Genomic DNA, 16,760 nt, shown 5'->3' on the forward strand with positions numbered 1-16,760 from the left:
AAGAAATATGTACAGGGATAAATACTTTTAACAGAACTCTAAGTGATTATTCTGAAATATTTGGCCTGCAGGAAGAGAATCCTCCTTGCAGGACAGACCTGAACCTAAGGACCTTACAAATCTAAAGTTAACAGTGTGAACAGAGGGCACACTCTTCATTCATTATTTAAAAAGATCGTCTCTTGGGAAGTGCCCTGGAAAAAGGACAAGTAAATAAAGAGCAAAGGATTGTCTCTTTCACCTGACTGCTTCTTTTGATGAGCCTGTTTGGTCTCTCTGACTCAATCTCTCACGACCCTTCCCTCATTCTTTATTTCTCTCATGTCACTTACATCCCCTCACCCCGCTTCCCTAGCCGCCTCCTCTGCACTCTCCTTCCCCTCTTCAATGCCGTGCTGCTTCTTTTTCTTTTTTCACTCTTGTCTTATCTGCGTCCTTTTTTGTTTGGAAGACCGCAGCCGCACACTGTTTGTAAGAAGTGTCCATCTCCTCCAGGCTTAAAGAGCTCTTTCTCGCTCTGTGTTCTCAGCTCATATCTTTGCTTACAGCAAGCAGGTTAATTTTTGTACATGTTGGTTTAATTGCCGTGCCATGATGATTGCATTGCTTCAAACAGCAATCAGTGGCATTGTTGTCTCTGTGCATGTGTCAATACTTATCCATATTCAAATCTGCAGAGTTCCTTGGCAATGTCAGAACATTTTCAGGAATTAATACAAAACTTTACTCTGGATTCATAGCAAATATTTTTACAGACAGTCTTCAGATAGGAAGGGAGGACGGAAAGCAGGAAAGACGTTTAAAAATAAATAAAAATAAAATCCAATATTTTCCCACACACCTGTTTCTTCTTCCCTATTTATCCAAACATGGAAAATGCAAAAATCATATTCTTCACATTAACATCGTTCTGAAGTCTGTGTAAAAAGTCAGACACTAACCAATGAGGTGGTGGTCAATGCATTCTCTATAATTTTATAAGACATAGCATTTCAATACTTCAAACTGACTGGACCCAGTGAAACTACCCAAATTTACTGCATCTCAAATACCATCCTGTCATTTTGAGCTCTGCACTGACCTTTTCACACCATTCTCTACCTCTGTCCTGCTTCATTTAACAGACCTCCAAAGAGAACATCAGATGTGAACATCACCCCAGGAGACGCAGAAAGAAAATTAATTATTCATCTGTTACGTCTACAAAAACATCAGCCTGTAACTTTGGTCTGCTAATTACGATTTGATGAGCAAGGCACATCCAAATCATACCCATAAATTAACTATTGAAATTCCCAAGCTGGCACTTGTCACACGTACGAATAATTATAACCCCATAAATTAAAATCTTTGGGAAGCAGAGTGTGAAAAATTAATCAAAACTTACTGATTTACAGGGAATTTGAATGTCACACTTTTTTCTTCAATAGCAAATCACAAGTTAGGAGGTTATAATTATTTGATCACAAAAACATGATGAAAAGCAACTTCTCTGAGCAAAGAAATATGACAATTATGCTCTCAAGGCACAGTTTTCAAACATTTTGTTTACAAATAATTTATGACAAATTACTAGCAGTAACAATTAGACATCTCTCTACCTACTGCTTGCCACTGCCAGTTAGCTGATTGAAAAAAGACTAAAATAAATGTCTCAATTACAGAAAAGACAAATTTGATTATTTTTGAAATTCTCTAAAAATCATCGACAGCCATGGAGTTATATCTCAAATAACTAACCAGTCAATGTCAGCTTCACAAACACTCGGCGTTATTATATAAAGAGTAGAGAAGCAAAAATTAATCATATTTTGCACATTAAGAACTTAATATGCAGTGTTTTCTCAAAACTGTTGCAATCAAAAGAAAGAGTAAATAAAAGATATTTGGTTTTCTGTTCTAATTAAAAGAAATGAGTTCACTTAATACTTTTACTGCAATAGTGTGAAACTTGGTATTTTTCCTTAAACCTTTCACGTTGTGAAAATGTCATGCCAGTCTATTACTAGTAACAATATTGATGTATCTATAATGACAATAAACATTCAGACAGTTCTGTTAGAGCGAGGGGTCTTCAACCTGTTGTTAATAAGCCACATGACTCTTTAAGCACCACTTCCATTCAGTTTTTACTGATATCCCAAAAATTTCAGTTTTGAGAAATTGGTTTGGAACAGGCAGCCACAATGACTTCTTATAACTTCGGTCAACAATAGTGTAGAAATGAACAATGTTTTAAAATTTAAAGGTATTTATACTTGTAGGCTTTCTGTATGCTTTCATGCAACATCTGTAAAATATTCAGCAAAAAGAATGTCAATAATTGTTCAGGGAATCAGTTTTTCATCCTTTGTCATTAAATTACATTAAATTAATTGTTATTTTCTTAAGTTTCTGAGGAAACTTAAGAACATTTCTAAGGAAACTATGAAAAAGTCAGATGTTTATCCTTTTTCTAGATTCTAAAACGAGAGATACATTTGTGGTAGTATAACTGTAAAATAAAATAAAATAAAAAAAACAAATTCAGCTTCTAGGTACTTATAAAACATGATAAGTTGTCCTTCCTTAAAGACTTGTTTAGGTTTTGCAGCTCTGAACAAACAATGGCAAAAATTGTTGGAAAGGTTGCCGATTCCCATGTTTGGTGCATGGGTAAACTTACGTACATAACAGATTCAATGTAAATTTAAATAAGTCTTTGTGCAACACTAACTTGATCAAACACATTTCTGTTATACAATTATTGATAACTGGCACTGAGAGACTGCTTCTGTGCTTTTCTGGTAAAATACTGAGCAGAGTAACTTATTCAACTATTAAGAGTTATTGTCAGAGCTTACCTTGACTAAAGGCATCAATGGAGTTGTTTCCGTGTCCCAGGTTGACGATGTAGCCGTGTTTGGGCTGGGTAGTGATGTGGAACACCACCGAGGCCGGGATGCTGTCCCTGTCCTCCACTTTTAACACTTTCGGGCTGATGGGGAACCCCAAATGACCTGTGGCCAAAATCTTCAAAGTGGCTGCACCTTTATTTACCACAATCTGAGGGACGCCATTGTCTATTGCCATAATTGTAATCTTCATAGTCTGAGGACGTCTTGTCTCAAAAATTGTGTTGGGGAAAACATAGAAGTCTGTGTGTGTGCCATCAGTGACAGTGAAGGAGAATGAGTCTTCAAGTGTTTCAGTTCCATCGTGTTTGTAGCTGACAAGGTTTTCGTTGAGGTCTTGTTTTGTAAAGCTGGCAACAGGTGTGGACTGGTTGTACAGCACCTTGCCATGAACAGGCAACTGGGTTATTGTAAATTGAATCAATTTCTCAGCAGTGTCCTGATCTTCAGCAGTTAGCTCGAAGGGTGTGATTAATTTCAGTTGACCTTCAGTGACAATTAGGCCATTTATAGTCACGACGGGTTTCTTGTTATCTACATCCACAATAGATATTCTAAATGTTCTGAAAATGGGATTGTACCCATCTGTGACTTCAAACTCAAAACTGTCCATTTTTAGCTCATCGTCAGAGGTGTGAATGTAAAAAATCTTGCTGCCTGCTAGCTGAAGTTGGGTAAAAGATCCAATGGGTATCCCAGGAGTGTCTGTGCACTCAAGGTGCCCCCTGACTGGGGCCCGTGTGACAGTAAAAACTAATTTTTCGTCAGGACTGTTGAGATCAGAGGTGCTTAGAAGATCTGTGGACAAAGTCACCCTGCCACCTTCTCTTAGAGACACACCTTTACTGATCACATCCGGGAATACGATGTCAACGCTGCCCACAGTGATATAGAAGTAACGATCTATGAGTGAATTTATTCCATCGGTCACATCAAATTTGATTAAGTCTCTGAAGCCATCTTGTCCATTGTGTGTGTACAATATGAGTCCTACATCAATTTCAGATTGTGTGAAATTCATGCCAAGTGTGATGTTCTCAAGAAACCTGGATGGTGTTTTTCTCTGCAGGAGACCCTGGCCAGGCCCAAATCGGATTATATATGTTAGCGTGCTGTCTTCAGAATCTAAATCTGTTGCTTTGAGGACTTTATTATTAATCTCCTTCGTCTCTCCAACTTCCACCTCCAGGCCATCGTTGACAGCCATCCTGGGGGTCTCATCATCAACAGGGATGATCATAATAACGGCTGTTTTCTGCACAGAATACTTTCCATCTGTCACAACGATATCAAAGCTGTCCTCCGTTGTCTCTGAGTCATCGTGCTCATAAATAATACTCGACGCCTCTCTAATCTCTTCTAAGGTGAAGTTAGACACCAAAACAGAGCCTGTGGATAGCTGATTTAAAATGGCACCATGTTTGGGAGGTTTGGAGATGATGAACATCAGCTCCTCAGGTGGAAAATCAGCATCTGCTCCATTCAGAATCGGAGGGTCGATGATAATGTTCATCCCCTCCATCACAACTATCTCCCTCAAATAAACCTCTGGCTTTTCATCATTTTTTGGGATGATTATGATTGGAAAGAAATGGTTCTCTGAGAAATTGATGCCATCAGAGCACCTAAACGTGAACCGATCCTCCACTGGCTCTACCCCCTTGTGAATGCTCTGCACATAGAAGATATTTCCCTCCCTTATGTCTCTTAGAGTAAATGCACTGATAGCTGTTCCTGACCTTGACTTCTCTGAGCCTGGAGCAGGGGATATATTTTCTACATAGCCTGCAATGGGCTGCACAATGACAGTGCAAAGGATGTCATCTGTTGGAGTGTCATTATCATCAGCGTTCAAGTGCTGAGAGCCAATACCATATTTCTCTCCTTCAATAACGCTGAACTGGAGCCCAACTCCAATCTCAGGGGCCTGATTGTCAACAGGCAGGACAGTGACTTGTATGCGGACTCCACTGACTATATTGCCCCCTACTGTCCAATCATCAGACATGTCTGTGAGGGTCAAATTAAATCCATCTTGCTGAGAGAAGAGACCTATCTCACCACCAGTGTGTGCATACACAACCTCCCCATTAATTATGTCAGCTTGTGTAAACCTTGCAGCAGGCACTCCTTTAACTAATATTTCCCCAAAGACTGGGGGATCTTCCACAATAAACATCAGCTGGAAATCATCAGTATCATCATCATGGCCTTGAATCACATTTGCTGTGATTTCTGCCACACCATTTTCCAGCACATCCATGTGAGACCCGATTGTTCCTGAGGGGAGGGTGATGGAGGGAGTTTCATCATCAATGGGCTTTACAATAACTTTAACTGTCACAGTCACAACATGCACCCCATCACTGACATCAAGCTGAAAATCATCGCTCACTGTCTCCTCCCCGCTGTGAATATATGATATTTTCCCCTCTGAGATATCATCAAGTTTGAAAATCCTGTTTTTCTCCAGGTCAGTGAACGCAGCCTTAATCTGGCCATGTTTAGGTGGTCGACTCAGAGCAAAAGTTATCTTTTCGCTTTCTGTATCAAGGTCTTGGGCATCCAGCTCTGCAGCGGTCATAATGTGCATTCCGCCTTCAAACACGGTAAAACCGGTGTTTGTGATTTGCGGAGGGTTGTTATTGACTGGCTGCAAAAAGACTGTGAACACCCCCTCTACGCTGTTCCCTGCCGGGTCTTCGACGGTGTAACGGAACTGTACTACGTGGGCCGTGATTCCCAGTTCCATGTTTGGCGGCGCGTAGGATATCTTATGATGGTTTATTTGAGCTTGTGTAAACTCTGCCACTTCAGAATCAGGACGATCTGTCAACACTAATGATCCAAATACAATGGGGTTATTTTCATCTGTATCGGTTGGAGCCTGGATGAGTGTATATTTAAGGTCACGATCCTCTGAGTCCACATCAGTGTAACGGAGGACCTCTTTAGTGAATTGAGTGAGTTCATACTCCTCAACAGTCATCTGCAGGGTAGTGCCGGGGTACAGCTCAGGGGACACGTCATCAATCGGCAAAACACGAATTACAAATATACTATCTCCAGATAAATTAGGTGGGTCATTGTCGTCCTGAACAGTGAACAAAAACTGATCCATGATTGTTTCTATGCTGTGGGGGCCTGTGTGCCTGTAAAACAACTTTCCATCTGTGATGTCTTTCTGAAGCCATTCTGTCACCTCCTTCTCATACATTTCATCCTCAGCATTAAATTTCCAAGAGGAGGGGTCCTCCGGGGCGTCTGACTGTCGCAGGAGCACTGTGCCGATTGTGGAAAAAGGGGGAATAATGGTAAATTTAATTGTTGAGTCTTCAGAGTCAATATCAGCAGCACTGAGCACGAGAGGTGATATGGGAATCGTTTGGTGTTTGAAAAGCACCAGACCCATGTTTGCATTGATGATTGGCGACTCATCATCGGTGGGGACGATAGTGATGGGAAAGAGAAATTCAACTTCATTTTTCCCATCTGTCATCTTGAAGACAATATTGTCACTGTATGTGTCGCTGCCATCATGCTGATAGATAACAGCCCCCGTAGTGAGGTCAGCAGGTGTGAAAGATTTTCTCTGAGAGCCCAGCACCATGAGCCCCCCGTGCCGTAAGCCGTCCACCACTGTGACTGTGACAGAGTCCAGGTTGTCCTCGTCGCTGATCTCCAAGTTGTGTGTGCTGATGAGAGGCCGTGACTGGCCCTCGTACAGCAGCTGACCCGTGTTACGTGTCACAACAGGGGCCAGAGTGTTCATCGGCTTCACAACAATCATAAAAGCAAAAGGGTCAGAGACAGTCCCCTCCGTGTCTATCACCTCAAACTCCAGCTGAAAAATTCTTTCTGTGTCCGAGTCCTGAGAGGGTGGAACATAAGCTATTTTCAAATCCTGCAAGTCTTTCTGGTAGAAGGAGGTGATTGGGAGGTTTCTGTCATCTGTGCTGACTATGTAACCCTCTTCATAAGATAAGGGAGAACTGATGTTAAAAATAAGCTCTCCTGGGTCTGACTCTGCATCCTCAGCAGCCAGCATGTCAGGGGTGAGGGCTGTCATCACAAACTGGCTCACCTCCATCATCATCATGGTTACAAAGCTGGGTTTGGGGGGAGTGTTCTCCTCTCCATCTCTGATGCGAACCATAAGATGAAAATACTCCTGCTTCACCAGGTTCCCTTCTTTATCGTGGAGTTCTGCAACCATAGGAACATAATCCCTGTTTGGAGATTTGCGATTAAACGTGTGCTCGTACCGTATTTCCGCTTGTATGAATTCGTCACAGTCCATCACTGTGGAAAGTTTACCTCCATCAATGAGTTTTCCATATCTGGGCAGTGTGCTGACGCCGGATAAGGATGCCACTTCGCATTTGTAATTCACTCTATCATAAGTAAACTCTAATATCTTCATATCGATAGGATTACTAATCCCTTTAAGACGATCAACAGTGAGTGGCACGTTTTTGGTGAGTAACTCCAGCTGCGTAAAAACTACTTCCACCTCCATCATGAACGGGATAATAACAGTTTCGGTTTGAGCGTCATACCTGAGCTGCAGCCGCACTCTGTCCCTGGCCGGACTCCTGGAGCCGTAGTGAGAATATGTCACATCGCTCGGGCCAAAATCACATGGAAACTTTTTGGGAGAGAGGTGCCCAGGTCTCTGTGTGAGCGGGTCGTTGTCCAGCACGGTGATGCTGCACCGGTCTCCCGGCTGCGTCTGAACCACCAGGTCGTTGATGGGGTCGATGAAGACCGATCTTCCGAAAGGCACGCGTATTCCGTTGTTGGCCACCAGGATTGCGTCCTCCGACAGCTCGGACCGGAGCGCGTAAAATAACCCGGAGCTGTTGGGCTGCGCTAAAACAAAACCTGTTACTGAAAAGCACAGGAGAAGTCCGCGGAGCAGCATCTTCGCGTCCGAAAACAGCGACGCTGTCGATGTGCTGCCGTTGCAGTGCCCACCCAGGCTGTTGCACTCGAAAAGAATCAAATCCCAAGAAATGATGGGAGTCAGATGGATGTGACTCCCGCACATCTATCCGTCCGAAGCATCAACATACTCAGCCTGCACAGCGCACAAGAGTTTTAACTTCATGCTCCAGAGAAGGACTGGCTGAGCTGCTCCCGCCCATCCCCGCACATATTGGAGGATTTCTGAAGGCTTGTGGGCTCACCAGCATCGCCAATGGGCACTACACTTGACAGTCACCAAAAGAGGCTGGATTAGGAAGATGAGCTGAATTCCTTCCAACGGATATAATTGACTTGGCACAACACCCATTATCGGCTTTGTCCAGGTACAAGCACTTTGCGAAGTGACAAGATAAAATATGACATATCACAATGAAGGTGTTTTCAGTTGTATTTTGCAAAACACAGACACCTTATGTACAATGATCAGTTAGACTTTTACTTTAAATCAATGGTGCATGTCCCCTCTTATCAAAACGGATTGAATTCTACACTGTAAAAACAGTTTTAACAAATTTATTAAGTTAACATGCTCAATACTAAAATGTTCTTAACTCTGATGTTTTGAGTGAGCTCTTTTTTGTGTTTGTTCGTTTCTTTCTTTCTAACTTTCTTTTTTCCTCTCTTTCTTTTTTCTTCCTTTATATGGTTATAGAAACAACTGGTTGTGCTCTAATGAACCAAATATTCTAGGTTTTGCCAGGTTTCTTTACTTTTTTATCATGCCATTGTTTGAATATGAGGATAGCTGATCTGAGAGATAATATTGTGCTTGAGCTATAAACCTAGAACAACGCCATTTAGCAAGGCTATGTTTATCAGTAAATGTATTTTACTTGAAGGGGTGGTATGGTGTATATTCCAGCCATAATGAGCCTTTTTATAGCAAAATCAATTATTCAGTTGTTAAAAAAAGTTGTGTATATTATCCCCCTCCTTTAACTGTCACCCCAAAACATGTAAATCAACAGCTCTACAAAGACACCCATATTCTAATAGTTAAGAGATGAGTTAACAAAATTGGCTGACTTGTGGCAACGAATGTCCTCAGATGATTTCAGTCACATGTGTCAAACTCAAGGCTCACAGGCCAAATCTGGCTCGTCATAACTATTTCTGAGGCCACAGCTGGTAGAATTAGTCAGTCTATATTTGCATAATCAAATAGAAGAGCAGCTAGAAAAGTAGCAGCTGCACAATTAATCAACATTTCAAAAACAACAGGAAAACAGCATGTTTTAAACTTTCACAAACTTTATAGGATATTCAGACTGATCGATGCCAAATATTTGCAATTAGAAGGAATATAATTTTATACCTGCATCATTGTCATCGGTGCACATAAACAATTTTTGGTGGATACAGAGGATTCCCTCTTTCACAACAGTTACATCTACTTGGTCTTCTTTGGCTAGAAAATTATGACCAACAAGAGCCTCATCTCACTCTTTCATGAAGTCATATAGTTTATCCTCCATGTCGAAGCGAATCAATAAGTAATAGTTTGTGAATAGTTTTCATTGTCGTCCATACAACACAAATAAACACTTAATCAAACAAGCATCTCCATATAAATTCTGTTCAGATCATTATACATTACCAAATAAAGCCAGAGAACACTATAAAATGTACAACTTTATCAGACATAAAGTTTGATTTAAAAGTTAAAGCAGAGGCTCATATTCGATTCTCCCAAAATCTCCTTTTCGTAGTGTCTGTTCTCATATCCTCATGTTACCTGCTGAAGGGTTTGGCAATCTGTGCATTCCAGGCTTTACCTAAATAAGAAATGCTTTACCTAAACAGAAGTGTCTCTTTAACAGTCTGCTGTTAGGAAATAGGAACAGTATAGACATCACTTTCTTATGGAGTCTAGAACATATAAGTATTCATATTAATGCTTTAAAACATACAGTCGGTCCTTATTTTGTCTATAAACTCATACATATATTAAACTTGATTGAGTGTAATTTGAGCTGTGCACCCAATGACAAGAAGATGGATGATTCAATAATTCAAGTGCTTGCTCACTATTCTCTGTCCACTACATATTTGCCAGTATCTTTCAAATGTATGTATGTATGTATGTATGTATGTATGTATGTATGTATGTATGTATGTATGTATGTATGTATGTATGTATGTATGTATGTATGTATGTATGTATGTATGTATGTATGTATGTATGTATGTATGAATGTATGTATGGGTGTACTTGCAACAATGTACTTATATGTGTAAGTATGTATATTTGTATAGTAATGTTTATATGTGTATGTGTGTGGATGCTTGATTGGATGCGTGCATATGTTAATTGATAGTATACCCATCAGTTGTTTTTTTTTATCACGTCTGTCATATTTTTGTGACAATAAAATTGACAATACAGGAATTGAATAGTTGGACATGAATACAGTTCCTGTATCTAAACTGATCTAGCTGTCGGAGGTACTTCTCCAGCGTGAGGGTCACTACTCTGAATGCTCTGATGACCGTCACCTCCCCGGCTCTCTCTTAACTTCTGCATACCTCAGTTGGCAGACCATCAAACTACCATGTGAGAGACCGGGGTCCTGCAAGAAACTGCACACATTTATTATATAAGAAAAATATTAGTGTATAGTTATTTGAAATACTTTGATATGAACCATTACCTAATTACAGTGTCATCAGTCTGTTTTCAGTTTAAGCTTAATATGCCTCTCTTCATTGTTCATCTGTGAATCTCTGTAGAAACTGACAGTGTGAATGTTATCTATTCATATATGGATTTATTCCCTTATTTCTTTAGGTGTTTGTTCTGAACTGTTCAGTATTGTTGGCCTCTAAATATCGCTGACCTTCCCTCAAGGAGGATAAGAGCGCAGTTACAACCTCACCAGGCTAACAATTTTTTTCTTGTTTTGGTTATGTATAATGAAAAAAGAAATCCTAAATTCTCTAAACTGTTGCTGTAAACAACAATGTTGGCATGTAGAACAGAAAATTAGCTTTCATGAAAACAAAAACGGAAAAGTGGAGGCTATTGGTCAAGAAAGAAGAAGACATTTTGCCTAACCTCCTTTCTGGCACTATATGATAACTTGAGTCATTTCTAACACATTTATAAACCTTTATGTGGAAGGAAGACTCAACATCACACCCAGTAAAGCATTGTTTCCATTCAGAAAAAATTACCTAAATAAGTTTTGTCCACAAAGTATGTAGTACATTTCTGTAAGTGGTGCAGTCTTTCACTGCAGTTTTTTTTTTTTTTTGTATGTATTTAATATCTGAACCAATTTGGTGTTATTCCTTTGGATGTGTCGGTTATTTGAGTTGCTGCCAATGTCTGGTGTGCATTTCATGTCAAAAGAAAAATTAGAAATATATTGACAGAAAGAAAACATTGATGGGTCCAGCCCATATTTTACCCAGCTGATAATGTAAAGGGGCATCTCAGAAGGTTCAATCTTCATTAGTTATCCATGAGAGAAGAAGCCTCATTTGCTGATGAAAGGCTATTTATAACCTTTCACTCCTTAACTTTTATGAGTCAATTTTCTGCAAAGAGTTTTTCATTGCTCAATAATCTGACAGGTTTCCAACATGAAAATTTGAAAATGTCCAAACTCACGAGTAAGACAGTCTCAGTGTTAAATGTAACCCTTAGCAGTGTTTGTAGCAACAGTCAATCTTCCATTCTCCTTCTCTACATTTAGAATGCGTGGTGATTAGAGGGCGTCCAGAGGCATGTTATTTTGAAACACAAAGACCAGCCTTATTATTTTTTTCCCAGCTGTTTATGCCTGAAATCCATAAAAACATTCTTCTTGTGATTTTACAGGAGAAAAACATCTATGCATGTATGACACTCATGCAAATCCATAAGGTAGATTGCATTGAATATCAACACCTGAGGACAGTCACAAGATAAGTTAGACAAAATTAGAGACCCCTGCACATTTTCTTCTGTGAATAATTGTTTACAGCTTTATTATTTTTCAAAGAAAACTAAGATGAAATAATGCACAGATTTTTCATTGATGAGCACCTGTTTGTGTAATTTCCATCATTCTGACCCTCTGGTCAGACAGATGCTTCTTCTGTTCCCATGTGACCAATTAGCACTCAAACTCTGGTTAATCCCTGCAGCTCTCTATCACCCAACAGGTACAATAGAAGTTTTGGAAAGCTCAGCCGCATATTTATGGCACATTCTCACAGCGCAGGATATAGGGTTCCCTCTGCGCAGCAGCTGCTATGCCGTGATAAGGCCCCACGTGGAGACTTTGAGGTCTGAGACTACACGGCTCAGTGAAAAATTCAAAACTGCCAACTAATGACATTGTAAGGGTCAGGTGTACAAAAAATGGTTGCATTTGCATAAAACCTTGGTATGTATGCCATGAGTTACTAAAACATTTTCTATGGACTCAAGCATTTAAAATAGAAGTTTTTTGTGATAATTTGAGGAGCAGAGCCACAGAAACACACCAAAATATTTGCACTTAATTGGATTTTATGTTCTAGTTACTATGGTCAACTTAAAGGAGGATTGTAAACTGTTGAATGAATCAAGACAGTTTACTGTATCACATGGTAAGAAAATATTATGACTATGTCTTTAACATATGCATAACAATTACAATAAAAAAAATAGAGGACACACAGATGAGCCACAAAATTATAACAACACACAAATTGTAGTTCATAGACCTTGAATAGAAACTCAATATAATTTCTGTTGTAGTGATTCAAAATGAAAGCAACTGATGAAAGAAAATCCTAAAAAAAAAAAAAAAAAGTCCTTTCCCCAGTTTGACACTAACCATGTAGGGGACACAGCACTCATCTTTCAAGTGGTGCTCTGGTCAGATGAGAGCACAATAAAACTATCACTGCATTCCACACTGCACACACAATTTTCATGATGAAACATGGTGTTGGCAGCATCGTGATGTGGAATTACTTTTCTTTAACTGTTCAGCAGGAGTTAACAGGAATTTTGATCGGGGCTGTAAAAGGGCCAATCCTGGAAGACAACCTTTTACAGGCTGCAAACAACTAAAAAAATAATCACAGCCAAATCTTCAAATTGGATGACTTAGTTGAAATTATATTCAGGTGCTAAAAATGGCCCATAGAGACTTCATATCTGAATTCAAATGAGTATTTAAAATTGGAAAGATTATGTCTATAGACCCTTCTCTATCCAATCTGACTGAGAAAGTAAAACAAGTGCAGTCTCTTGATTTACAAAGCTAATAATGCATAATGCTTGCAGCTGCAATCGCAGCAGTGTTTGCCACAATTTCCAGGTTGTTGTAAAATAAGTTGAAAGTCATGTCTCATTTTCTTCCTACTTCAGAAACGGCACTTTATATGAAAAATGTTTGCCAAAGGCAAGAAAATACTTTGGCATTTTTGTACTTCAATAGGAAAATTAAAATGCTGTAAAGTAACATCCAGGAAACAAAAACCTTTCCTGGCATTTTGTCTTAAAAGCGCCACTTTGAGACATTTTATTTAAAACCCCTGTGGCACAATAAAGCTAAAATCCTTCTCTACATCACCAGGACTTGAACTAATATAACATATTCATTTGAGTTTGACGATAAAATCTACTGAAAGTGTCAAATTAAACATGTAAAAGCAAAAATAGCACAGAGCAAGGCAGCATTTATTAGACTTTAATTACTGTGTGGAGATAGGCAGTTATACAAAAGTGCACTATGATGTACCGCACATTAGGAAAGGGCAATAGTAATTCTCATAAAGAAGAATACTCTGTGCATAGATATTCAATGTTTTTCAAGTAAAATGTGCTGAAATAGTTTGATCTAGTCAAATCCAGAAATGCTCAAATAACATACTTGGCAAAAAAATAAAAAATACAACCTGATGTTAGTAATTGTATAAAGATAAATTATATTCAAGAAAGAACAGGGGTTTATCAGTTGAATGAAGAGACGTTTTAGAGAAACACTCAGGAATACATGCACAGGAACCTATCAAGTGAGTTTCTGCAACAGCAAGAAGAATTCGAAAAATTGTACCAATGAAAGTCAGCTTGAAAAGTAATACATTATAAAACACTGCATAAATAATACACAGACTTAGGTATTAAGAGGAGATTTGGGTTGCGTGCTACTGGGTGTTATGCTGGCTGTCCTGTGGATTAAATATGATGAACTGCTTATATTTTACACATAAATATAGGTAATAGGAAAGACCTCATAGTCTATAGGCATATGTAGTAACTGATGTCCATTGTGTAGAGATCAAGTATGATTTTGAACCATTCTTCCTCACAAACTGTCTTCAAACCTTGAATGTTCTGGAGGGCCTCTCTTATGACCTCTGATCTTCACTTCTGCCAGAGGTATGTAATTGGATTTAAGTGCTTTTATTTTGGAGTCACTGTTTTACTGAAATGCCTTGTCAATTTATCTTGAGATTGTCTTGATATAATTTATCTTTCCTTTAATTCTATGAACACTGCCATAGTAAAAAAAAACAGCCCTTGATATTCTCACTTGTAAACTTCACTGCTTTTGTTTAGGGATGAATGGCAGAGCAATTTCTCTTTCAAGAAATGTCTCTTGACATCCAAAGAGCTCCATGCTGTTTCCATCTGACTGGACTACCTTCTCACAGTATTAGTATTATTTGCATCTTTACCATGTTTTCTCTTCAGCAGTGGAGTCTTGTGAAGTGAGTGTCCATACAGGCTGTGATTTTATTTGAAGCCACTGCAACTGTTTTAATCACACAATTCACAGAAATCTTAGTGAAGAACCACTGAGGTTCTGAAGTGAAGAACCTTAGTGAGGAAGGATGTGTTTATGAACCTTTCCTTCCACAGCTCCTCATGCATTTGCCATGTCACATCTGTTCCACATTCTGTTCTTTGAATCATTGGTTTCCCACTCCAGCAATTCTCTTCAACATTTTCGTTCCCTTTTAGTCAGTCTTGCTAGATTCATCTCCTCTGCAATTGTTCCTTGTTTCTCCATATTACTGCCTTTTTTACTTATTTCAAATTATTAACACTGTTCTCATTATTGTCCCTACCTCTTGTCTGTGTTTTGGCCCTTCACCATTACACACAGCTTCGACGCTATGATTTCATGATGTGTTTAATTTTGTGCTTGTTTTTATTTGAAATTAGTTTAAAATAACAAATCTTTGCCGGTTTAGTTTTATCTTTTGCTGTGTTTTCACTCATCTCTGCTCTTGTAAAGTGAAGTACCGAGTCTGTTTTGTGTCTGTGCGTTTTCTAAAAACAGCTGCCACACTTGTTCTTTCAGCTCTCCTCATCATTCCTCTCAAATTTCTCTATCTTTGTTGTCACACAGAACTCGCCTTTTCTGGAAGAAAACACATGAAAGCAACAACTTGACTTGCACAACCATGGGTTATATTTTCCTGTAGCCTGAAATGATATTTCCCTGGGTCAGTTGAACATGTAATAGGAATCATCAGTCTAACACTTCCTTCTTATTCCAGTTTTCACCTACACACACTTTACACAAAGCTTCACATCTGGTCCGTCCTTTTTCTCGGGTTATAGTTGTGGAAATTCACACATTTAGAGCACGCATGTTTGCAGGGGAACTCTTTTGTCTGAACTAAAATTTCAGTACAGCCAGTACTCTGTAATCATCAACACAATGACCATGTAAGTTTACACAAAGCACCTTCCTGGGTAATGTTTACCGTCGGGTGAAACTGCTAGTTTCTTCCCGTGTTTCACATACTCCAAAATTGTAACAGATAACAATCAGTCTGTGGATCTTTGCCTTTCATTCACAGGAACAAATGCATGATTACCAATCTGAGGAGGATTGGGTAAATACCAGTTTGAACTGTGAGAACTTTGCGAGAAAAACCGTTCAGACCTAAATGCCCTAAAAAATGAGAGAACAGGCAGAATTTTAATCACCACCTTTGTACTGTTATGCCTGGTCTTTCATCCTTCTGCAAAGTATGCTGCTTCCCATGGTGTCATTCAGTCTAAATCCTGAAATGTAATGACATGCAAGAGACTTTTCTTTCCTTTTGTTTGGTCTGTTGTGTTTTTGTTGTGTTTTTGTTTAATAGGATTCACAAAGGTGATCAGCCTAATGAGGAGAGAGCCTGCATCAATCAGGCGAAGCACTCAGCCCTGCAGGCAGTGGCAGGTTGCAACCTTTAATGTCAGATCTTCCTCTCTATTGTCTGTCTGGGCTTCTGCAGCATTTTCATATCTTTCTTGTCATATAATCAAAACAGGAGACAAAAGCAATTAAAAAACGGCACCCCACATTTTCAAAAACAATTTTTAAGTGCAAATATATATATATAATACAAGCTCTTTGATCTTACGAAAAATTTGGGTATTACACAATTCACATTACTAATGGATTTCAATAAAATAAAGCTTGAATTAAATGGCTTGTTGACATATAGGTGGTTTTACTTCCCAATTAAATGACCAGGTGAAGAATTAATGCGATTATGTTTTTTTATTTTCTACTGCTCTCTGGTGGTGAAGAAGTGGTGGAGCATTTGAAGGGAGAGATTTAAGACAGATCTGGATTATTTGTATATTATTATTAAAATGTACATCTTGACATTGTGGCTCTGAGTTGTTTTCCTCGTCCTTGTTTTATTTTTTTTTACTTTAAACAGTGTCTCATGGCTTTCTTTCAACAATGGCTCCTTCGTACCACTCTTCTCAGATTTGAGAAGTACCGAGTGGCCATATTGACAGATTGTTTCACCTGAGCTGCAGATCCTGGCAGTTCCACCAGAGTCGCCACAGATCTCTTGGCTGCATATCTGATTAATGCGTTGCTCACTCTAGCGGTAGAGTAGTAGAAGAAGTTAGAAAAAGGGTTCAGTTTGTCCTGTGGC

General features: G+C 39.1%; 1 pseudogene; it reads right to left on the reverse strand.

The window, feature by feature from the left end:
• Nucleotides 1-2,817: 2,817 nt before the first annotated feature.
• LOC148155446 (FRAS1-related extracellular matrix protein 2 pseudogene) lies at nucleotides 2,818-7,969 on the reverse strand (annotated as a pseudogene).
• Between the last annotated feature and the right edge of the window lie 8,791 nt (nucleotides 7,970-16,760).

The sequence above is a fragment of the Poecilia mexicana genome, unplaced genomic scaffold (genome assembly GCF_051168715.1).
Source record: "Poecilia mexicana isolate PSO_F unplaced genomic scaffold, ASM5116871v1 scaffold_14, whole genome shotgun sequence".
Taxonomy (NCBI): Eukaryota; Metazoa; Chordata; class Actinopteri; order Cyprinodontiformes; family Poeciliidae; genus Poecilia; species Poecilia mexicana.